The sequence below is a fragment of the Silene latifolia genome, chromosome X (assembly GCF_048544455.1).
Source record: "Silene latifolia isolate original U9 population chromosome X, ASM4854445v1, whole genome shotgun sequence".
NCBI classification, from domain to species: Eukaryota; Viridiplantae; Streptophyta; class Magnoliopsida; order Caryophyllales; family Caryophyllaceae; genus Silene; species Silene latifolia.
The window spans coordinates 278386698-278412686 of record NC_133537.1 but is presented as its reverse complement, the minus strand read 5'-3'; positions in this window follow the sequence as shown (position 1 = coordinate 278412686).

Here is a 25989-nt window from a genome sequence, read left to right as displayed (position 1 = left end):
TCGACTGCTTCATCGGGTAGTTGTTCCAAAAGCTTCGTAAATTCGTCTTTCGGGCCTCGATACGCGCACCAAGTTCGCTTCCCGAGTCTTTACTCCATGTCAAATGCAATGCTAAGTACTCGGGGACGGATTCGGCTTGATTTCCGCTGAATTCTTCACATTTCTGCACTATTACACAAAAACATGAAAGTAGACGAAAATAGGGAAAATAGTAGCATAAACTACATATATGAGCTCTGAAATGCGTGTAAAATAGGGTGTAAAACAACATATTTAGGACACGCATCACCAAGCACTAAGCAAAGGAGGGGTCTCAAGCACACAGCCAAGAGATGATTTCAAAAAATAAAATTCAGAAAATGCAAGTTTTAATCAAAAGTAGTATTTCCGTCTCATTGATAATGTCTTGCCTTATATAGGCCAAGAGTCTCAGGTTTACAATGTTCACAAAAGAAAATCCTAAGGCTCAAATTGATCCTTAGCTAGCTTACAAAATAACAGATCAACTTTATAAAAACTGGAACAAGGACTAAGACAATAAAGCAAAAAGCAGTTTTCAGGTTCTTATTTACTTATGCAGGAGCTTTAAAAGGCTTTGGCTTGGCTTGAGCTCTTGTCTGTTGACTCCTATATGATGACTCCCTCATATAGCTCCCAAAGATTGAGTCCTAACAAAACCTTGTACTTTCTGTAGTCTCAGATCACTAGTTTGCTGAAATAAAGCTGAATGCTGGCCTTGTTTTGATTTGTTGACTACTGACTGTTGAACTTAAATTAAGATACTTAGGAGCTTTTGGAAGTGGCCTGATTATGTACATAATGTTATTGCCGGAAGCTTGACTTAAACTAAGCTTGGAATTCGGACTGAACCATCTTGAAATCCCTAAACCAAAGATCTGGGCCTAGTCCTGACTGAGCTTGGATGCAGGCTAATTGAGCTTGGGTTATCTTGGTTTTCTGTCCTAGCCATAGACCTTGATCTGGTTGTGACATGGTCAGGGTTAAGGCTAGCTTTCTGAGCTCCTACTCCACTTATCGTTTCGGATACACTACTTTCCCATTAGTGACTACTCCACTAGCTACCACTATGAGCTCGTACTCTACGATAATACTAGCAAGTATAAAGCACACTCGCGATATTAAAATGTTAAAGAACGGGACTAGTGTCCCTCATATGCTATCATGTACTAACCACTTTTAAAACATGTAATACATATCCATCCTTCCATTCCACTTTCACATGTTAACATGCACTCTATGAACGACTACCTTATGCAAGAAGCTTACCAACAATACACACAAAACCACATCATGTAAGGAACTTGCCACTTAACATTTCATACACCTAATCATATCATGTCTCATATAACATTCACCCATATTTATAATTACCCCTGTGGTTTACCAGTTAAGACAATAGAACTAGTTTTGATATGAGGGCGCCTACTTATCCAAAACCGACCTCATATTTTACTCATGTCGGGTTCATTTTATTTGACACACCTAGGTTCATTTTGGTTCATTGGTTTAGGTTAAAAAATCGTCGCTCTGATACGACTTTGTAACACCCCCTTCTTACCCGGCCAACTATCAGACGACTAACCAACTCGAATCAAACTTCGTGTCTCGACCCATGATCCCGAGCGCTACCAAATGCAAACCTGTAATCAACTGTTTCCTATATGATCGGAATATCATATGGATCAACACATACTACCTCGGAAATAAGTGACAATTTACACAGTGCAACACATGTCAGTTTCAACAATATAAATATTTAAACACGACACAAATCGATGAATATGCAATACGATATATGATGTATAAGACACGATCCCACATCCATGACAACTACTCCATTATCTTACCGACAATGTTGTCAGGATCGGGATTCTACTTTGAATCATTCGGGTTCCGTGAGATTGGATCGTAGGATCGTACGATTCTACGATTCTCACTCGTTTAGGCATGATTGATGGAATAGATCTCACAAATATGTAAATTAACAATAAAATAACATAAATGAAGTATTAATTATATAATTATAAAAGCCACTGTATTGTTTTTGAACAAAAGAATTGATAATTCAACCGCTAATGTCACCATTGCTAGTGTTACGTCAACTAAGGACCAAAATGTTGAAAAAATAGTGAAATGAACAATTATAGTCTTGGACAATATACTAATATCAACACTAGCTATCAAAACTTATTGTTGAAAAAATAGTAACAGAGACAATTGAACGAAGTCTCGGACAACAAGCTAATTCAACACTAGTCATCAAAGCTTATTTATGATTCATGGGTGATGAGTAATGATAGCAGATTATTGAATGTTAAATTGGGAGTTAAGGTTCGTGGGTATTTGACAAAAGAAATAGAATTAGGAAGTTGGGTTTACCTGTTTAGTTCGGGCTTATTTTTATGTCTTTTTTTACTTTATTTTTCTTATTTTTGTTAGTCAAACGACTTAACATAACTAAGTGGCCACATAAATCAATGATAGAAAGGGAATTAAGAGTGTAATAGACCTTAAAAAAGTTGTAAGAATATGTGGCCCATTGGCCCATTACATGAAAAGGCATTTATTACGCGAATCATAGAATCATACGATTTTACAACGATTCTACGATTCTGACCGATTCTACTGCGATTCTACCCCATAACGATCCTATGAGCGATTTGGATCGTTTCTCTATTTTTGGATCATACAATCGTACGATTCTACGATCCGGATCGCGATTTTAACAACATTGCTCACCGATACCAGGGACACACCCACGGTACCACAACCGGTGACAGCACCGTAGTACCGCCCACCAAATAGCTGGACCACAGTCCATAACAAGGTACTCAGGACACACTCGTGGTACCGGATCCGGGCACTAACCAGATCCCTGCCAGCCGTCGTGCCTCAACCATACGAGTACCTCCAAAACTCAAGCCATTAATGTGCACATCCCTCTTGGAGTGGGAAGCTCCAAGAGGCAACCCAAGCGTAAGACGGTCTCCTAACCGTCTTACGTCTCCTAAACAACAACCGCATTCTCAACGTATACGACAACCACAAAGATGTGATATGCCATACAAGATGTCAAAATTTTACTCGTTATGAAATACTCTTTCTAAACATGTTATGAACATCACTTCCTCAAATATCCTGACACTTCAAGTTGTCACAACTCACTACCGTCTTATAATACATTTCCGACACAACAATCCCTAATTATCACAATATGATGCTACAAGACTTATACCATGGAAATAATGACGAATAACATACCAACAAGTATTTACATTATCAAAACCGAGTAGGATAACCTACCTTTTAGCATACTCTATAAGCAAATCCGAGATAAGTAAGACCTCGTGTCATAAAACCATCTCATCCTACATACATCATGTAATAACTATCACAACACATTATATATACTTATACAATACATAACCCCTTATTATTACCCTTTAATTACCCATATTACTCATATTAATCACTAATTAATCACCCATAACAAAACCCCCAAAAGTTAGAGTTCATAAGAAATAGAAAAGGGTAGATTTCAACTTACAAGGTGAAAGAAAATAAAGATAAGGTGTATAATCTTCTAATCCAAAGTTGAATCCCATGGAGAGGTATTTAGGAAGGTTTTAGAGAGAAGGGAGATGATTTGGAGTGATAACGAAGAAGAATGAAATGATTTAATGTTAGGTGATATAAGATCCTGAAATAGGTTTTATCACGCACTGACGAGCTACACTTGGTCGAGTGCTGAATCCACTCGGCCCAGTGCCACTCACTCGGTCGAGTACTCGTCGTACTCGACCGAGTGCCAGCTACTCGATCCACTGAACATTCTACTTGGTCCCCTACAGTCTCACTAGGTCCAGTCTAGGTCACACTTGGTCTAGTGTACGGCTATCCCTTACTTCCGAGTAGTCTCTTTCCAAGTCCGAGGGTCATCTCACGCATCCCAAGGTTCTTTTACGGGTCCTAAATATCCAGGTATTACACTACCAAAGTCGCCGAATGGCGGCTCTGTAATAGAGTCGCCATACGACATGGCGGCTCTTTTCCCAACCTATAAGACGATCTTTCAAGCACCTTGGTTTGACAAATACTTTTAAAATACGACCTTAAATGATAATTTTTTTTTTCAGCATTATTTTGATAAAAAAATTCAAAAATGTGAAGCTTTTCTAATTTTTTAGTACATACTGAGATTATTATAAATCGAAATTGCTTCCTCCATAACAAAAATTATAGTAAGACTCAAAACTCTTAGTAGTATAACAATTTCGTAATCACATTCCTTGTCGTTTGTTCTCGGTAAATTATTTATGAGCATCTATGTTGATAACCCGTGAATCTGCTAGTGTTGTAATGAATGGTTCTAAACCCTAATTATATATCGAAACTATACTGGGGAATTTTCATGCATTATCTTTGAAGAATATATATGACTATAAAATTTGAAATTAACCAAAAAAGATGTTTTCAACTCGTTTTATGAATCGTTACTTTTCGTGCGACGAATTCCGTCAGTTATTGAAAATTTATAAACCCTTTATAGATTTGGAGTTTAAGGAAGGTCTGTCAATAAGAGTTGTAGCTAAGAGTCTTGGGGTTCCAACCCAATTGGCCTTGCGTCGTTTGCAGTTTTAATGATTTAATTATGATTTTTACAATGAGGTTGTACTGTTATGTAAATATGTAAAGTTCAAGTTTTAGTCTTTGAGTTAGGATAACTATTAGGACGAGATGAGTTTAGGTTAGGTGCATGAATGGTTTATGATTATGCATAATTGTGTTGTGTATAGGCAATAGATTCATAAGGGATTGGTTTTGATTACTTGTTTCTTGATTCATGGAGTTACTCTTTGGTGTTGCTTGGATTGCTAAAAGGTAGGGTTTACCTACTCAACTTTCGATATGAGTAATCTTGTCTATGTTGATATTGAGATTGATTGTGATGATGATGTTTCTGATATTGCTGTGTGATTATGGAGTTTGATTGTATTATTGTATGATGGTTGCTATTAAGGTGTTCAATTCGGGAGATTGACTTCGCTTGGGATTGCTTCTTGTGTTTTCCCACACACAAGAAGGATGTGCACGTTAATGGTCTAGGTTATGCCAGTCGAGCATGTAGCCCATGTGATTTGAGTACCACTGAGGATTGGACGGCCGAGCATGTTCGCCGTATGATTTGAGTACTACTGTGATCGAGCACTTTCGCCGTGTGATTTGAGTACCACTGATTGATAATAAGAATGATGATTGATTGTGCTGGAGTTGGCGTATGATAGTGTTGGTTTAGTTGATGTTATATTTCCTTTTAAGTTTGATTATTTGTAATGGCTGTTGGCTGACGTGTGTTGTTCTTTTGTCAAACTTCTTTCAAAAATCTATCTGCGGTGATCAATCTAATATCTCGGGTAAACGGTGAGCATTGAGTTTTGACAGGTAGTCTTGTATATTTCTTTGGATGCTGGTCGAGCGGGGTAGTAATGCGGTTCGCAAGAGATTGTCTTTCACTTAGAGATCTATCGATTAGCTAGACATTGATTTCATTTAATTTCTGCTGTATTGCTTTTGAGATTTGGTTTTGGAGTTATTGTAACACCATCATATACCAAGGTGTCTTACCAAGGATCACCCTAGCATATAACAGTACTAACATCTCGGTTGCCCGAGGCAAATTATATGACAAGTGACCATAAAGAACATAATTTAAAGTTCAACTATTTAAATGTATACAACCGCAAAACTGACACCAAAAGTACTACAACTAACAAAACCAAAATATCCAAAACTATAACAACTGTCAGCGGAAGACTAAAGACTCCAAAACAAGTGATGACTCCATCCCAGCTAGATCCCGCGAGCTATCCATAGAAGTACCTGCTAATAAACTGCTCACCACCTCCGAATGGATCACCACAGTTTTATAAAACATAAACCGGGTCGGTTCACTGAATAACCAAGATAAGAAAAACCACAATAAGCATCCAAATCAACCATACACACTCCTCCAACCCCCAATTCATAGCCAATCACTGACTAAACACTAAAGCGTGTAGCCCTGCCAGATTACCCATCACAACAGGTAATCCACACCGCCAGTGGGGACCACAGCCTTACAACCTAAGCCCTGCTCACACCGAGAGCGAATAACCCATGTCCATTAATGTGCACATCCCCCTTGTGATAGGAACCACAAGGGGCGAATCAAGGGCTTGAAGCCATTCCCAATGATGACTCCACTCGGCCGAGGGTGCACCTCGCAAACCACAAATACACCAAGCAACCAAACTCACAATACCAATATAAACATGCCAAATCCAAAATAACAATCTCAACAATAATAGTAATCATGCTAGTAAAACAATCACACGATCTTATATCACAAATTCTCATTTGTGACGGACGTTATCCGTCACAAGGGAGAGACAGAGCGAATAGTGTTGTATCCATAGGCAATGGGGCGGGTCAAGTGCAAGTGGGTTGAGTTATTTAATAGTTATTGTTATATAGGCTTATTGTTTATTGTATATAGGTTTGTTGGTAGGGTATTATTTTATTGGCAAAGTACAAATCCTAGCTCAACATATCACATTTCATTTTGACGTGAGTCATTTCCCCATCAGCATCCTTTTTTTTGTTCAAAAATGCTCAACCTCCAAATATTTATCTTCATCGTCAACTTAATCTAAGATATTTCATGTAAAATTCAAACAACAATCAACATCTAAAATTGCACAAATATTATTCACTAAAAAAAATATCAGAGGAACAACAATCTACATCTAAGATCTCGATTGCTTGGTGGTAATTGATTATTGTGTTGGTTTTTTATTTACGTAAAAAGTTTCATATCTTTATGTCATTTGTTACGCAAAGTTGATAATTTTATTAGGTTTTTGTTTGATTTATGTTAAAAAGTTTGAATCTTTAGTGTTTTGATGTGTAGATCCGGGTTTGTTTTTTTATTTATGTAAAAAGATTCAATCTTTATGTCATGTTTTTACTAGAAATATTGGGTTTTTATTTTATTTATGTGAAAAAGTTTGAATCTTTTGTGTTTTGATGTGTAGATCGGGGTTGTTATGGCCAAAAAATGAGGATTCTATCTAAAACAATTTAAAGGAGGAATTTGCTTTAATATTAGTATGATGGATTATTTCGAAAATGGTATGTTGTTCTTTCCTTCCCACTGTTCAATTTTAATTCAGTTTCGTCATTTGTTTATTACGTAACATCATATGTTTAAGAATCCGTCTTTTGTTTTACGAAAACCATGTACCCATGCGTAGTTTACAAAAAGGGTAACCTTTCTGTTTTTACGATGAATTGATGACTAAAATGATTGTTTTACATACTGTTTTGGGTAAATAAAATGTGTTACAAAAATAAGCAATTTTGGTCTTTGATCGAAAAACTGAGAACCACATGTATAAGAGACATATTGTAATGAGAACCAGTCAAAATGTTATCATTTCACTTCATTATGTCACCAGTTTAACAAGAAGAGCAAGAAACAGCCCCGACGATATGCCTGTAATCTGTAATATATTTGTCTAGAACTTGGAACATGTAGCATCTGAAGGGCTGATAATGTGACCATATTAGTGAGTAATGTGCCTATGAAGGGCTGATAATGTGACCATAGCTAATTCAAAATTAATGTTACTTTGAGTTTAATACGAACTAACATTTATGTGTAATCATTGTGACATATGTAAATATGTGACCATTGTAACAGAGAAATGTACCAATGTTTGTTATTTTTTGAAGATTATAAACATGTTTGTTTTAGTAACATAAATGACTAAACATGATCACATGTGTCTTAATGCTTAATATGTGACCATTGTAACTAAGAAATGTACCAATGTTTGTTTTATTGTGAAGATTATAAAAATGTTTGTTTTGGTAACATAAATGACAAAACATGATCACATATGTCTTAATGGTGAAAATGTGACCACGTTAGAACACATATGTCTTAGTGATGAAAATGGACCACCTTAACATTATTGTTAACATGTTGATGCGTGTCATTTATATGATGTTTTACACCCTATTTTACACGCATTTCAGAGCTCAATTGAGTAGTTTATGCTACTATTTCCCTTGTTTCGTGTATTTCTTCCTTTTCTTGTGATTTTGTAGGAATATGAATATTTCAGTGGAAAATAAGCCGAATCCGTCCCTAAGTACTTAGCATTGCATTTGACATGGAGTATTGACTCGAGGAATGAGCTTGGTGCGCGTTTCAAAGCCTAAAGATAGCAAAAGCATGGGTGCGTACGAGTTTAACAAGCAAAGAAGCATTTCACGATATTGCAGCCTCATTCAGATGGCTATATCTCGAGTTATAGAGCAGATAATCGAGTGATTCCAATTGGAGGTGAAAGCGTATCCTCTTAGCTTTCCAACGCCGCATAGAACGCCTGATTTGACCAAGTAACGAAGAAATGACAGCCGTTTTAAGATCGGTGCGCGCTGCAGGAATCGTCAGAATGCAATTAAATGACAAAGACCTTTGGTCGATCGACTGGGTACTATGGTCGATCGACCACTCCACGTCCGACGCAAAATAAAAGATCGAGGATTCCAAAGCCCATTGTGATTAGGTTTAGGAATAAAGGTTACGCAGGATTATTTCTATATAATGTATCCTTAGTTTTCTAATAAGCATTCATTTTGATCATCTAGTTCCAAAAATACAAAGAGCTATTTTCGTAGTTTAGAATTCTCAATAAAGTTCGTACTTTGCTTTCGGATTCCTCTTGTTCCTTTGCTTCGGTAATTCTAATCTTTCAATTCCTGTATTGTTATTTCGTTTCTTTAGTATTAATTCTTGCTAGATAGAATCCCAAAGCAAATTTCTCGTTTTATGTTAGTAATTTGTTTAGTTAATTTAATTATGAAATCAATTGCTTTAGTTGTTGATCTTGCTGTTATTATTATCATCGTTATGAGTAGCTAAACACCCTTTGCTAAGATGTAGGGGATCTATGGCGTAGATGGTAGTAGAATAGGTAACCCCGCATTAGGGCTTGGTCGATCGACTGGCTTAACTAGTCGATCGATTGAACCGGTTGGTCGATCGACTGACTTCGCGTCTGGTTTTGCTGTGTTTGTTTCGTTAAGTGCTTTATCTTTCAATGAGACCGAGAGGAGACTTGATAGATGCTTAAACTTGACCATCCCGTAGATCGAGAGATAGGAATGGACAATAATTAACGAATTAAAACGACTAAATTGCTAAAGATCGAGAGATAACGTGATTTAGTTTGCATTAGGAATCATTAATCAAGAACGAGAGTTAGTATTAATGAGACTTAGGGAATAGTAGCATAGGCCGAGAGGTAGTTACTATTTAACATGGACCGAGAGGACTTGTTTTCCCCATCCTTCGCGACCGTATTTCGAAGTTACCTAGGATTTAGTGCCATCGCTATATAGTGAACCGACCGTCTTAGCATTCCTTTTATCATTTGCTTTTTCCTATTTTTTATTCCTTGTTTATTTATTTTCGCATTTAGACTTAGATATAGCTCAAATCGAAACCCCCTCAAAATCAAGTACCCTTAGACTAAAATTAAAAGCAACTATTATCTCCCTACCTCCCTGTGGATCGACCCTTACTACCGCTTGCTAGTTGTAGTTTGGAAAATTATAAATATTATTTTTGGTACTTACTTCGACAGGTATCAAATTTTGGCGCCGTTCTTGGGAGGCGGCGCGCTAGTTTTAGTTGTTTTTTATTTTAGTTCGTTTTTCGCCTCAAGGGAAGACCGAGTACCTTGAGGCGCTTCTTATCTTCTTCTTTAGTGTTGTTTATTTTCAGATTTACTTCAGAGAGTCCACTCATGTTCCTTTCCCGGGAAAGGCCGTCTTTGTTTTTGTGGGAGATGCGGCGGAGTGGGACACACATCTGAAGCATGCGGGCACCCTACGGAGAAGATGTTTGCTTTTCATCAACTTCAGCTCGACAATTCGTATAACTACGCTCCTACTTCACCGTATCAACCATATGAGCCTCCTTATGAAGCCCCACCACCATCCACTCCGTCACAGCAAGAGTTGAAAAACGAAGTTGCAGAGTTGACGAGTCTAGTGCAGCTTCTTATGGTGGAGGTACAGAAAAGCAATGCGGCGAATCAGGCCTTAATCGCGAAGCTGATATCTCAAATTGCTACATTAGACAAGAATGCAAACAGATACCGAGTCAATTTCACTCTCGAATCGAGCGTATTGAGACCGTACATGCAATGACACCGAGGAGCGGGTCCGCTCGATGGACCCGAGAAAGTTCTTTGAAAAGGGGAAGAAGAAAAAGGGGAGAAAAAGACGATCAGCGATAAACACGGTCGATCGACCGACATACCCGATCGATCGATCGACCCCGCGCAAAGACACAACACATTTCTGTAGATGTCGGTCGATCGATCGACATTCATGGTCGATCGATAGACGACGCTTGTAGGTGAGTCTTTTCGTCCTCCGATGCCGGACAACTTGAGGGACCACTTGTTTCGGGATGAGACGACTCAAATTATTGAGGCAAGACCCGAGTGCGATGGGTCGATCCCTGGTTCAAGTATGACCCGATGTCGATTAATGGTTCATATCCGAGACGGTCCGAGGAAGGGTCAAGTTACAACAAAGTAGTGGATTTTCAACCTAAGTCCACCGATGCCGGTATGAGAGACCTAGAGGAGAGAGCAAAGCTACTTATGACGACTCCTTATCCGGAAAGACTAGTGCCGTTCAAAGATGAGGTAACATTCGATAAATTTAAAGATGTCGTGCGTAGTCTTAACGTGCAAATTCCTTTCTTAGAGCTAGTTAATCAAATACCTGCATATACGAAGTTCATGAAACAGTTGCTAGCTAAGAAGAGGTCTTTGAATGTTGTGGAGTCGGTGCATTTAATCAAGAGTCTAGTTCGTACTTAACTCACACTCGCTACTCATAAACCTGTCGACCCGGTAGTTTCTCCGTCCCCTGCAATATTGGTACCTTCTCAATCGAGAAGGCATTATGTGATTTAGGGGCTAGTGTCGGTGTTATGCCTTTGAGTCTGCTAAGAAGTTGAAATTAACTAGATTCACATTGTTCGACATGATCGTGCAAATGGTGACCGTTCTGCGGTTCGGCCGAGGGGGTCTTAGAGAATGTGCTTGTTCAAATTGAAAAGTTCTTTTTTCCTGTTGACTTTGTTGTTTTGGATATTCCTGAAGATGTCAACACCCCAATTATTTTGGGAAGACCGTTTTTGCACACTTCTTTGGTGCAATAATTGATGTAGGGGAAAGAACTTTGAGATTTAAGGTAAGGAAGCACTCTATTATGTTTGCCCAGTCCCCTAGGAAGAAAGACCCCATGTGGCCCATGATCTGTAATATGATTTCTGAAAAGAAATCTTATTTTGTGCTTTCTAACACTCCTACTCCCTTGCTGTACCTATTCCTCTTATGACACCTCCGCCCCATTGGGAGCAAATTGGAGGAAGATTCTTCTTTTTGGATATTGCGGAAATGGTTTGGGGAAGGATGAGCCGCCGATTACTCCGAGTTGAGCCCATTGTTCGGAGAGGCGGTTTGGGATGTCGAGCTATGCAACGACGAGGGAGCCGGATGAGGAGCCCAAGAAGAAGGAGCCGTCAAAATTTGAGTCGGATCTTGAGTGTGAGAAGCTAGAAGATGATGGCCATGCTTGGGAAGATGCTAGAGATGACCCATTGAGTATTCCAATCGGAGTAGAGTGGAGTCCAAACTTCCGAGATGAGCACTGCGAAAGCTACTTCATGTAGGCAGAAGCCTTGGTCGGAGATTTTTCGCAGTTTCCGTTGATCTATTTTATTGCTTTTAGACCTTTTATCGTTTTTCGTGTGCGCGAAACTTCGCTTAGTTTGGTTTGTTTAGGATTTTCTATAAACTTTAGATCACACTTTGGGTTTTGCGCAATTTTGGGCGCGGTATTTTGTGCGTTTGCAGGTTTATGGACCATATTAGCTCAAGTTCTCGAGCTAATTCGAAGAAATCGAGAAAGTTACAAATGAGTTTTTCGATCGATCGATCGATCGCTACTCTGACTACGGGAGCTTACATTCGTGTCAACTTGGTCGATCGACTGCCTGCTATGGTCGATCGACCGCCTTACGCTGCTGTACCTGTTATTGATCATTCCCCTGCTGTGTTTGATCGATTTGCGGAGTTAAGGGAGTATTCCCTTCACTTTATTCTCCGCTTAATTTCTGATTTCTTCTGTTTTTCTTATTCTTGCACATAATTTTACCGCTTCATTATTGTTTTCTCGGTTTTATGCGTGGTATTTGTTTATCTTTCAGGTACTAATTGGTAGCACTGCTGGCTACTGAAACCTCCTAGCTCACGCTGGTTTGGGGAGGTTTCCTTCTGCTGCGCTTAAAGTCTTGTGAGTTCCCACGTTCCACTTCATGTCATATTTACTTATTTTCTCGCAAATTCCCGTTTCCTTGTTTATTTCATTACATGATTTTGCACAATGGGGACATTGTGCGATTTGGTTTGGGGAAGGGTTTTGCGTCGCATTTCATTTGCTTGCATTCACGTTTACATTTTGTCCTGCATTGTTGTTCATTTCACATTTATATATACAAAATTCCAAAAAAAATTGAAAAATTTCAAAAAAATTCAAAAAAATGCATGTTTATTTTAGCATATAGGTCGAGTCGGAACGGTAGTATTTCCATGATGACATTGCATTTGCAGCTGTTTTATGCCTAAGCCTTGCTAATTGACATGTTATTAGTAGAATCGCATATGCATATCTACGAGTTTTCGTTAAATTATCTTGCTGAACTTGAGACTTAACTTTGATTATTGGCAAACTACTTATATTTTCTGAGGTTTAGAGCTTATAACTGGTGACATTCATGACCAGTTTATCTAGGATTGTGAGTAGTTACTCCTTATGAGACATGTTACATCAATTTGCATAAATATGAACTTAATCTGCTTAATACCTGTATGCATTCGGTTTGTGGTTTGTTGACACATGTGGTAGAGGTTTCCCTTTATTCATTTTACCCATGAGCCTCTCATAGCCAAATTTAGCCTTTTGTCCCTTAACTACATCCTATATTTAGCCTGCCTTTGTCAAGCTAGTAGTCTTAGTTTTTGGGAATTTGTTTATTGCGGTTTGGTTATATGCTCTCCTTGAGATGATGTTGGAAAACGAATGAAGGAGGAAAAAGAATTGAAAGATGAAAAGAAGGAAAAAAGAAAAAAAATAAAAAAAAAAGAAAAAATGATTCGAAAAAGAAAAAAAAGTGTGTTGTACTGAAGAGGGTGGTCGATCGACTGCTTCCTTTGGTCGATCGACTGCAGCCCGAGAAAAAGAAAGGAAAAATCACATGTTTCAATTATTATGATTTGGTGATTTTCACTCCCATGTTATCATCTATATTCTTTGGGGAGTTGACTTTTATGGAAGTTGCGAGATTTGTGCTTGATAATTAGCACCGGGTTTGATTGTTGATTTTGAGCAAGAAGTTGGATGTTGTCATATGGTTCCGTTTTGGTACTAGCTTGATCACCTGTACCTCCACTTTCCCATAAATGTTTTGCCTCTTCTTACCCATAGCCTCACATATCCATATATACCTCGGCATGTGTCATGGTCATTTGTTGGTTGGAATGCATATGTACGGTCATAGAGATCACTTTCATATTAGATTGCAGGCATGTTCTTATGGGTCGTAGTTAGGTGAGAGTCTTTACAAATTTTACTTCTTTCTATCTTTTACATATATTCACCTTGTGCTTATTTGAGTGTTTTGAGCGACCCGTGAGAGTCCAATTTGATAAGTCTCTACAGTTGATGGTTCAGCGATCTTTAACGACTTCATAACTCGTTTGCATGATTCACATTGCTAATTGATTGTTAGTTATTGCATTAAATTGGTTTGGGCTTTACTTGTTGCATTTCGCTCTGAGATTGAACTCGTTCCATTAGGTTTTAGGATCGAGTCTAGTTCTTGCTTGGGGACAAGCAAGGGTTTGGTTTGGGGAAGTTTGATGCGTGTCATTTATATGATGTTTTACACCCTATTATACACGCATTTCAGAGCTCAATTGAGTAGTTTATGCTACTATTTCCCTTGTTTCGTGTATTTCTTCCTTTTCTTGTGATTTTGTAGGAATATGAAGATTTCAGTGGAAAATAAGCCGAATCCGTCCCTAAGTACTTAGCATTGCATTTGACATGGAGTATTGACTCGAGGAATGAGCTTGGTGCGCGTTTCAAAGCCTAAAGATAGCAAAAGCATGGGTGCGTACGAGTTTAACAAGCAAAGAAGCATTTCACGATATTGCAGCCTCATTCAGATGGCTATATCTCGAGTTATAGAGCAGATAATCGAGGGATTCCAATTGGAGGTGAAATCTTATCCTCTTAGCTTTCCAACGCCGCATAGAACGCCTGATTTGACCAAGTAACGAAGAAATGGCAGCCGTTTTAAGATCGGTGCGCGCTGCAGAAATCGTCGAAATGCAATTACAGATAAGACCTTTGGTCGATCGACTGGGTACTATGGTCGATCGACCACTCCACGGGTCTGACGCAAAATAAAAGATCGAGGATTCCAAAGCCCATTGTGATTAGGTTTAGGAATAAAGGTTACGCAGGATTATTTCTATATAATGTATCCTTAGTTTTCAGAATAAGCATTCAGTTTTGATCATCTAGTTCCAAAAATACAGTAGCTATTTTCGTAGTTTATAATTCTCAATAAAGTTCGTACTTTGCATTCGGATTCCTCTTGTTCCTTTGCTTCGGTAATTCTAATCTTTCAATTCATGTATTGTTATTTCGTTTCTTTAGTATTAATTCTTGCTAGATAGAATCCCAAAGCAAATTTCTCGTTTTATGTTAGTAATTTGTTTAGTTAATTTAATTATGAAATCAATTGCTTTAGTTGTTGATCTTGCTGTTATTATTATCATCGTTATGAGTAGCTAAACACCCTTTGCTAAGATGTAGGGGATCTATGGCGTAGATGGTAGTAGAATAGGTAACCCCGCATTAGGGCTTGGTCGATCGACTGGCTTAACTAGTCGATCGATTGAACCGGTTGGTCGATCGACTGGGGTAGCTGGTCGATCGACTGACTTCGCGTCTGGTTTTGCTGTGTTTGTTTCGTTAAGTGCTTTATCTTTCAATGAGACCGAGAGGAGACTTGATAGATGCTTAAACTTGACCATCCCGTAGATCGAGAGATAGGAATGGACAATAATTAACGAATTAAAACGACTAAATTGCTAAAGATCGAGAGATAACGTGATTTAGTTTGCATTAGGAATCATTAATCAAGAACGAGAGTTAGTATTAATGAGACTTAGGGAATAGTAGCATAGGCCGAGAGGTAGTTACTATTTAACATGGACCGAGAGGACTTGTTTTCCCCATCCTTCGCGACCGTATTTCGAAGTTACCTAGGATTTAGTGCCATCGCAGCTATAGTGAACCGACCGTCTTAGCATTCCTTTTATCATTTGCTTTTTCCTATTTTTTATTCCTTGTTTATTTATTTTCGCATTTAGACTTAGATATAGCTCAAATCGAAACCCCCTCAAAACTGTTACCCTTAGACTAAGATTAAAAGCAACTATTATCTCCCTACCTCCCTGCGGATCGACCCTTACTACCGCTTGCTAGTTGTAGTTTGGAAAATTATAAATATTATTTTTCGTACTCACTTCGACAGGTATCACATGTCAACATAATAGACTAAACATGGTGACATAACTATAATTTTTGTCAATGTGACCACCTTATCAGAGATATGTACCTATGTTTTAGTGTTGTAATCTTAACTTAACATGATAACATTTATGCTTACACATGTTAACATTTATGCGTAAACATTGTAACATATGTATTAGATTAGAATATGTAACCATTTTAGCGAGAAATGTACCAATGTTTTTTATTTTTTGAAGATTATAAAAATGTTTGTTTTGGTGACATAAATGAGTTAACATGATCACATGTCTTAATGTTGAAAATGTGATCACCTTCGATCACATATCTTAGTGTTGAAAATGTGACCACCTTAACATTTGTCTTTACATGTTAACATAATAGACTAAACATGGTGACATATCTGTGGATTGTTGGCAATGTGACTACCTTATCAGAGATATGTACCTCTTTCTTAGTGTTTTGACGTGAACATAACATGATAACATCTATCTGTAAATATTGTATCTATGTGTTGTGGGATTTATCTGTATGCATCCCTTTAACTTTAAGGATTATAACGAATATATATTGTGATGATAACTAGTCATAAAATAAATTGCATAAACAAAATCATAGATGAATAAGAAATAACCTTCGGTCCTAGCTTATAAGGCCTATGAACAATATCGCAATGATATTCTCCTATCAGTTGCACCCAAGATGATATGAGATATGCCCTTGTACTTTTGCTAGAATCGATCCAAATTAACTGATTAATTTTAGGTTTTTGTGTTTTTCTTTGATGAGAGGAGGCAAGGTTAGAAAATTAGGTTAGAAAAATCCACTCCTATCTCTCCCTTTAACTGTGTATTAGGAGTGATTAGGGTAGAAATTTCTCTTCCAATTGTTCGGTCCATATTAACCGAAATTAGAGAGATTAATTTCTCTTTTTAGGTTTTTCTACTTACCCAAAATAAAGAGATTAAATCTTCTTATTTTGGTAGTATGCAAAATGTATAAAATGTATTAAATATAAATTGTCATTTATATTATTCCGCATTAACAAGTCTACACACAATAGCTTGCGGTTGATTTATTATTACGGGTCAATAATAATTTATTATGACAATATCGTATAATTATCATTTGCTGATTAAATATAACCGATTACATTTAATTACGAATTAACATATTAATTCGTCCAAGCTAACATTATATACATTAATTAAATATAACTTATTATATTCAATTTACGAATTGACAGTTAATTCGTCTCAACTAATATTATTTAATCGGCATTAAATAATTGTCTCATCAACACATTGACTAACTGTTTAGTCATATAAGGCATCAATGTGATTACATTTCCATAACCACATCTCTCAAACACATCCTTTAGGTGTGACTTTTAGGGACCAGTTGATCACCGCCATCTGTATGATAATAACGTCAAACTTTCTAGCAAGCCAACCGTTATTAGGTAATCACCGCCATCTGTATGATAATAACGTCAAACTTTCTAGCAAGCCAACCGTTATTAGGTAATCGTTAATCAACTGATAAAATACGAAGTATACCCTTGTGAACCTATAAGAGATTTATAAATGTTATCACACTAATTTGTGGAGGACACAAGCTCCAACATGTGTTAGTGTTGAATAGGTAACCATTTTAGCTGAGAAATATACCAATGTTTTTTTTTTTCGAAGATTATAAAAATGTTTGTTTTGGTAAAATAAATGTTTAAACATGATCACATATGTCTTAATGTTGATAATGTGACCACCTTAGATCACATATGTCTTAGTGTGGAAAAAATGACCACATTAACATTATTCTTAACATGTCAACATAATAGACTAAACATGATGACATGTCTGTGATTGTTGATAATGTGACCACCTTAGATCACATATGTCTTAGTGTGGAAAACATGGTCACCTTAACATTATTCTTAACATGTCAACATAATAGACTTGTTCATCATGTTAAGGTTTTCGGTTCTGCTTCTCCGGCTTTCACGAAGTATCCATTCAGTGTTAGTGGATAAGGTTTTCGGTCTGTAACCGTCCTTCTTTTCTTTTCGAGATCTTGTTCAGTGGGCTCGTATCCCAACCCGAATGTCGTTCCTTTAGGGACCACGCCCTTTAGTACCAAGGTATCCTCCTTTCGAGGGTATAGAGAGAAACCAAAGTACTTCCCAGTCTTGAGAATGGTTTCACAGACGTGACTTCCAGTATACAAGTCCATGTTTTCTAATTCAGGACAAGAGTTGATCACGTTTATAACCTCGAACCCACAAGCATCATTTGAGGTATCGAGTGTTACTTCTGAGGCCAGATCCCCTCCAGTTACTACGATAGGGGTAGCATCGATGGTGACAGTTTCTGCTTTGAGAGGGATTTTGATTTTTCTATGCAAAGTGGAGGATACAGCTTTCACTCCATGGATCCAGGGCCTTCCCAGTAATAACTTGAAGGATGAGGCCACATCAATGACCTGATAACTAACCTTCCTTTCAATGGGCCCAGTTTGAACTACTAGGTCGACAATCCCGGTTACCCTACGAATCGTCCCATCAAAGGCTCAAACCGTTTGAGTGGTTGGAGTGAGGTCCTTTTTGTCAAGGCCCAAAACGTGTGCTGTCCTTAGTGGTAGAACATTAACAGCTGACCCATCATCGACAAGGGTCATAGAGACATGCTTTTGAAGACATGTCACAGCAATGTACATGGCTAGGCCGTGTTTGGGCCCTATAGAGGGTAGATCCTCATCAGAAAAGGTTACCGTATTGACAAGTCACGGTGGATTTTGGACAACATGGGTCACCACATTATTTGGAGCAATATCCGGAGACACATTCATGCTCATTAGTGCTTGTAATAGGGCTTGTCGATGTTCGAATGAACTCAAAATGAGCTCCCAGATAGAAACATCGGCCTTAGTCTTTTGTAGCTGCTTAATGAGAGGGACCTCTTTGGTTATCCACTCACTAAGGGCCTCGACTACAGTAGGTTCCTTAGCTTGTGCAGTTGGAGCATTGGTGGCCTTTTCCACTCAAAATGGGCGGCCAGCTCGTGTCAAGTGATTAGACTCGAGAGCCTCTTTCCTTAGCTTTTGGACTTCGTCTCGAGTATAGGGGATTGTTGCGCCCTTCTCAAGGTACACATCATCCTCATCATCATCCTATATGTCATTCATTTTGTTCACTTCTGAGAATGTAAGGGGTACAGTCAATAGCAAAATCCCCAAATCGAACTTCGTTCTCTATGCTTGGGAGATATTTAGAGCAATCAATGAAGTGTTTCCCCACAAGGAAACCATTTAGGCGACATATAGGATGGATTAGGTGGGACACATCGATGCTGTCTTCGACGAACACCGCATTTGAATGATCCCCAAATGGATTGGTGACATTATTAGGCTTCACAGTGGGTATTGGGATTGTTCCATTCTCAATCATATCTTGGATTTCATGCTTGAGGCGGAAACATTTTTTTGTATCGTGCCCCTTCCCTTGGTGGTAGGCACAGTATGCCTCCGGCCTGTACCACTTGGGTCGTTGTTCCAAAGGTGGTTCAGGAGTTGGGCCGATTGGGTTTAGCTTCCCTTGGGCCTTGAGTCTTTCAAGGGCATACGTATAAGTACACCCAATGTCAGTAAACACTCTTGGAGTAGAGCGTTGTGGTTTCTTGGAAGTTCCTCCCAGGAAATTAATAGCTTGAACATGATTAGCACTAGTAGTTGCTTTTGATTTAGAGGAGGAAGCCCCAGGGTATCCCTTGGGTTTAGAAAACTCCGCCGTACGGAGGTCACCTTTGATTTTCCTCCCAATTCAAGCCAAGTCTTTGAATGTGCTAAAGTTTTGATATTTTAGCTCATTACGGTAAGCTGGTTGCATATTTTTTACAAACTTATCGAACATATCGACCTCTTCGGGTTTCTTGGTCAATTTCACGCTTTCAGCGCGCCAACGAGCCAGAAAATCAGTAAAGCATTCTTTTTCTCTCTGGGTCATAACCTCAAGAGTCCTCATTGTTGTCTGGATTTCGGCATTGTCAGCATAATGCCTATAGAACTCAGTAGTTAGATCTTCGAATGTGGGGTAATTCTTTAGATCTAGGTTGTAAAACCATGCCCTTGGATGTTCCTCCAAGGATTGGGCAAAGATAGCAGTTAGCATGCTCGCAGGCACACTTTTCAGAGCAAGGTGCTCCTTATAGGACCTAATGTGCTGTAGAGGATTTTCAGTTCCCTTGAATTTATGGATATCTGTGAGCACAAAGTTCTTAGGGAGCTCCTCCTGGATTGGGGCATAAGCCCTAGCATTCTCGTAGTGGATGCTCTCCCCTTGAGAGAGCTTCAGTTGGTCTTCCACAAGCTTGAATCGCCTTTCAAGCTCAGACATTTCCGGGGTGGTGGTTACAGGGACCTCCCCACCTACGTTAGTCTCAACTGCATCCAAGCCAGCTGTAAGCAGCTCCACAGTGTTGTTCATCTTAGAAAATAGTGCTTCCATTGACATTTTCCTGGTCTGGGGCGGCCTTTCTTCAAATAAACCCTGAACTAATCAAAAATTTGAATCAAACCCCTGCACAAAAAGGACTCGACTCACAGACTCAACCTTTGACTCAGACCTGACTCAAAGACAGACTTAGACCTGGGAAATGAGCTAAGTGACTCACTTGTGTAAGGTCAAGGTATAGGAGAGGGGTTCTAGACCTAACTAGGAATAAACCTGACTCAACTGACTTAGACTTGGACTTAGACTGGACTAGACATAGACTTGATACAGACTTAGCATAGACTTGGTGTGACTAAACAGTGATCGAAACCAGACATGGCTCATTTGTTTGGAAAGGGGGACGCCCCATAGTGTCTTAGATGGGGTGTTTTTGCGGCTTAGACTTTGACCAAGTGGTCGACCTACTTGACTTGGGCCTAAGAGGTGACTTAGGTAACCCACTAGGGTTGTGTTATAGCCTAGACAAGCTTGGTTCACTTGAACCCTAGATAAAACCAAACATGGCTTAAACTAGAGCAACTAGACTGGACTTGACCCAACTGACTTAAACTCTATTCTAGGTTTGGGTTAGGTTTGGATTATGGTTTATTGGATTTTGAAATTGAAAAGGATTGAATCGAAATAAGCTTTTAAAATGGGCAGCATGCCGTTTTATAAAAGGCTTGATTTGGTCAAAATTCTAATCCTAATTCGGCAGCACTTCGACTTGGAAATGATTCTTTTTTCAAAAGAGGTAGGTTCAAAAGTTCGGGATTGGAAAGAGGTTTAAAGATTTGGACCTAACTAGGTCCAGAAATTTCGAAAATAGGGGGTGGGCAAACCGTTTGTTTTGAAAACATTGATCCAAGGATGGGTTTTGAAAAAAGACTTGGTTTTGAAAACAGACTTGGGAAGACAAGTAGCACTTAGTCATTCACATATTATGGATGCTATGCATGAGCCTAGACTCTTCTAAGTCTCAGTCGGTCTTCTAAAAGAAGGTCCGTGCCAGTGATCCCACGAGATTAAAGGAGTGGTCTCCCCCCATACGCACGTTGCTATATGGTAGTTATGGCACTTGATAATCGCATGGAAGCACCTTTGATATTTAAATCAGACACAGTGGACGGCATCCCCTTATCTCGAGCTTAAAAGAAAGCTCTCGAGGAGGATGGTCCGAATCCTAAAGTCTCAAGGGGTTTATGCATGATTAACATAAAAAAAAAATGCATGTGATAGATATTCCTAATAGCCATTGTTTTACTTTTCAAGTTTCACTGTCTCCAGCGGAGTCGCCAAATTGTGGACAAGGGAATCTAAATCCACTTTATGTTTATTATTTCATATTAAACACTTTTAATTTTGAAAGAGTCGCCACTAAATTTTTAAATGGAATTTAGAAACCAAATTGTAGTGATTTTAAGTTCTTGTTAGATTACGTGTTGGGAAGTTTATTTTAATTTCATTAATTAACACCCAACCCCGCCCGTAACTATAACGGTCTCTACTAAATAAAACGATGGCTATTTTGGATACGTATCTCATGCGAGTATGCAATCATTGTTTTAAACCCTAACATGTGAATTTCATTCTATGTCGATTTAATGCATTTAACTCGTCAAGTTATTTTAGCATATGAAGTTCATTTAGCTATTCTAGCAAGAAACAAACAAGGAGGGGAAGGAAATAGATATTCTTACTCTTTAGCATTAGATAGATTAACAAACATGTGAATTAATTAAATAAAATATGATAAAATAATCAAATTAACATGCTTTAATAATCAAAGACATAAACTTTAACAAATTAAGACAAGTGTAGTTCATAAATTCAATCATCATGCTCAAATCAAACTAATTTAAACAAGATTAAATCAATTAAATCAGTCAAACATGTTAAACTCGTCATGTGATAAACATAGAATAATTCTTATCCTAATAGAAAACAAATCCAATATACAAAGGCCATCCATCGGCACATCCATACTACTAATCCCGTTCTCCTTAATTCAACAACAACAACAAGATACAATAAACATCGTTTATTAAAACAAATTAGTTGGTTTTTAGTTCTGTCCGAATCTGAATACGAAGATATGTAAATGAGAATTGGAAACGACGACCAACCTAGCGGCTTTCTTTACCCAACTCAAGTCAACGCAGGTATTCAAATTAGCACTTTAACTCATACTCGTATCTATACTAATTATTTCATAATTAACAATTTATACGATAATAATACGATGTAATAAACATAACTAAAAGACGGAAATAAAAGGGAGAAAGGAGAGATTATTATGCACCCTCAACCTACATGTATCGTTGACACCGTCTTAGTTCGTAATCGATCGTAGATTTTATCTCGAGGGGCCGTCGTTGACGAAGCAACAAAGCAACAACACGTTTTTTGGTAAACCTGGACAGCAACTTTCAAACTGCAATTTCTCACTCGTTTCTTGATGAAAACTAAATTTGAAAGATGTTTTGAAAACTATAAATAGAGTAGAACAAATATATTAAAACAAAACAAGCTCGTTCTGATGTATTGGTCACGAAAAACGAGCACAAACAGAACTGGACAGATAGGAAAAGCCGCGAAAATAGAGTGTATGACACTCTGTTTTTCGAATGTTAATTTGGCTCGTGAATATTTGTCTAAGGTGTATATTGATGTTATATGGTTAATTAGGAGCAAGAAAATCGAGTTTTAATGGAGGTTTGCTGGTTGAACGAAGGGTTGAAAGGAGGACACGCAAACTGATTCTCAGTTTTGTATGTCGGTTTTGTCGAGGGTTTTGAGAGGCAACTAGGGTTCGTTTATGGAGGATGAGTCTTGTTAATGGCAGTAAGATATGTGGAGAACTTAGAAAAATGGATTTATGATAGAGGGGAGATATTTATAGGGAGTTAAAGTAGGGTTTAAGAGGGGAGAGGCAGACGGGCTGCTCTGCGCATAGCTGCTGTCCAGCAGCTATTTCGTGGGGTTTTAGGGTTTGTATGAGGGGTTTTCTTGGTGGTTAAGCTAGGGTAATATGGGTAGGATACTAAGGTATGGTTTAGGGTTATTGGGCACGGGTTTAAGTGGTGTTTGGAGTGGGTTTTGGACTCGGGTTTAAGCTGAACGAAAACAGGGGGTCGTGGGCTGTTTCGTTTTGGGGCCTGTTTTGGATTGGTTAGACACGGGTTTTGCGGAGGGGTTTCATGGTGGGTTTGGACCTGGGAATGATGGGTAGTGTGGAGTATGGGTTGGTGGTGATGGGTTGCGGGTTTGGACCAAGTTCGGAGCAAAACAAACGGACTATGTTGAACACGGGTTGGGAAGGAGTTGGGCTGTGTTGGGGGGTTGTTTTGGACGTGAATTCGTGAGTGTGGGGCTTGAACTTGGGTCTTGGTAAAGGTCGGGATATGGCTCAAAGTTTTGGTCGAATTTGCATCGAAAATCATGCCCAAAACCAAGTTAAAATCAAGCTTAAAATCATGTATAAAATCGTCGTAAAAATCGATTTTTCAAATACGATTAATAAAACAATTTAAATTGATTTTTCAAATCAAGTAACTTAAGAATGATTTTTCAAATCAAATATCTATTCTATTTTCAATAAAATAAACTTAAGAAAATAAATTCAAATTAAAACAAATAAAGTGAATTCATTTTAAAAACATTAATTTAAATATCATTTAAATTAATAAAATACTTCATCGACAACGCCCATTCTACATCGTAAAACGAGCCCAAATAATGACAAATGCCAACTAAGAGTACATGTCGTCCTATCATCATCGGGTGTTTGGCGGGATTTCTGTAAATTCCAATATCGACGGATATGGGTATCTACAATGTGAATGTAAGAAGAGAAGAAGAATAGTCGCTCAGCTAAACTACGACCCACATAGACATGCATGCAGCTAATATAGTAGACAATTCTAACTACCGTACACACATTCCAACTAAACAAGGTCCGCCACAGCCGAGGGCTTACATAAGATATGGGAAAGTGAGGCAACGGGTAAGAAAAGGCAAAACATTTTGTAAATGTGAGGCTAATAGTCAAGCTAGCAACCTAATCAAAACCAAGCTAAACAATATCTGATTCTAACCTATCTCAAAATTTGAACAAAGTGCCCTTAAATCGGCACAACAACTCACTCAACCAAACAAAACATACTCCTCATAAGATAATGATAAAACATAGGAGTAAAACCGTAAACTATCAAACTTTTTTTTCTTTTCTCTTTCTTTTTTTTTCACGGTTCTCTTTTTTTTTGTTTTTTTTTCTTTTCATTCTTCACGTTTTTTTTCCTTTTTTATTCATTTTCAACTTTTTTTTTCAATTCATCCTCCTTCCTCCATAAATTACCAACTCCAAATAACGTAATACAAACCAACTTGGCACAATAAACTATATACCGCAAAACATACACTAACTAGCTTGACAGGGCAGGCTAAATTTGGATGTAGTTAAGGGTCAAAAGGCAAATTTGGCTAAATGTGGAGTTAAATGGGTAAAAATGAGAGAAAAAAGGAATGTAAGCACCTCCCTGCATGTGACACCAACCACAAACCCGAATGTATGTAGGCAAAAAGCAATTGAATTTCATATACTTGCAAAATAGTGAAACATGCTATGCAAGGAGTATACTACTCACAATCCTACATGAAACTGGTCATAAGTGACACCAGTTTATAAGGCTCTAAAACTTAAAAATTATGAATAGGTCGCCAAAATTATCAGGTCAAGTCTATTTGATCAGCTGTATTTTTAACATTAACTCGTAGATTATGCAAATGGCAATGCTAATAAGATGACAATTTGCTGCAAGGCTTAAGTGAAATGACAAATTATTGCGCAATATCATCACTGAAATCTACCGTCCCGACTCGACCTAAATGCAAAAATAAACGTGAATTTTTTTTCGAAATTTTTTTTTTTTTTTTTTGAATTTTTCATTTTTTTTTGAAATTAAAATACAATGCAAGCAGAAATGCAATAAACGTGAATGCAAAACAGATGCAAATGCAGACTCAAAGGATGCATTACCCTCCCCAAACCAAAACGGACAACGCCCTCGCTGTCCTCCAGCATACACCAACAGAATAAATGGGGAACAAGAAAAATACAACCAATATGTAAACAAATGAAATAAAAGGAGATGAAAAAGAAATAAAAGCAGAAAATACTTACAATATATACGACATTCCCCAAACCAGTCAGAAAACTGGGGAAATGAGTAGACCAGTAGCTACTCGTCAGCCTCCTCCTCCTCGTCAACCACCTCGTAGGTGGGGTCAGTCTCCTCCTCTCCTCTCCCCCTCTGACGACCTCCTACATCAAGGTCAGCTCTGTGCCTCTCCTCCCTCTCAGTTGTGTCCTCCTCGCTCTCTGGCTGAGGGTACCCCTCCGCCGGGTACCGGTAGAAAGAAGGGTGTGGCTAGCCATCAGGAACAGGATGCCCTCTCATCATGTGGTACTCATATAAAGGGAACAAGGTAAGTGCCTGATCCCGCTCTATATGAGCCACTCTACTGCACATCTCTAAAATAAAAGTGTCACGACGCCCTTGGTCCATGACCTCAGGCGTCTCAAAAATAGGAGGGGCAACAAAATTAGCCGGTAAAGCCGGCTGAGGGACAGAGGGTGTAGGTGTAGGGGTTGGGATAGGCGTGGGCGTGGACATGGACGTGAGTGTCCGCTTAGCCTGTGTCTGTGTGGACCCCTCACCGGTCTCCCTGATAGCAGTGTCAGGTCT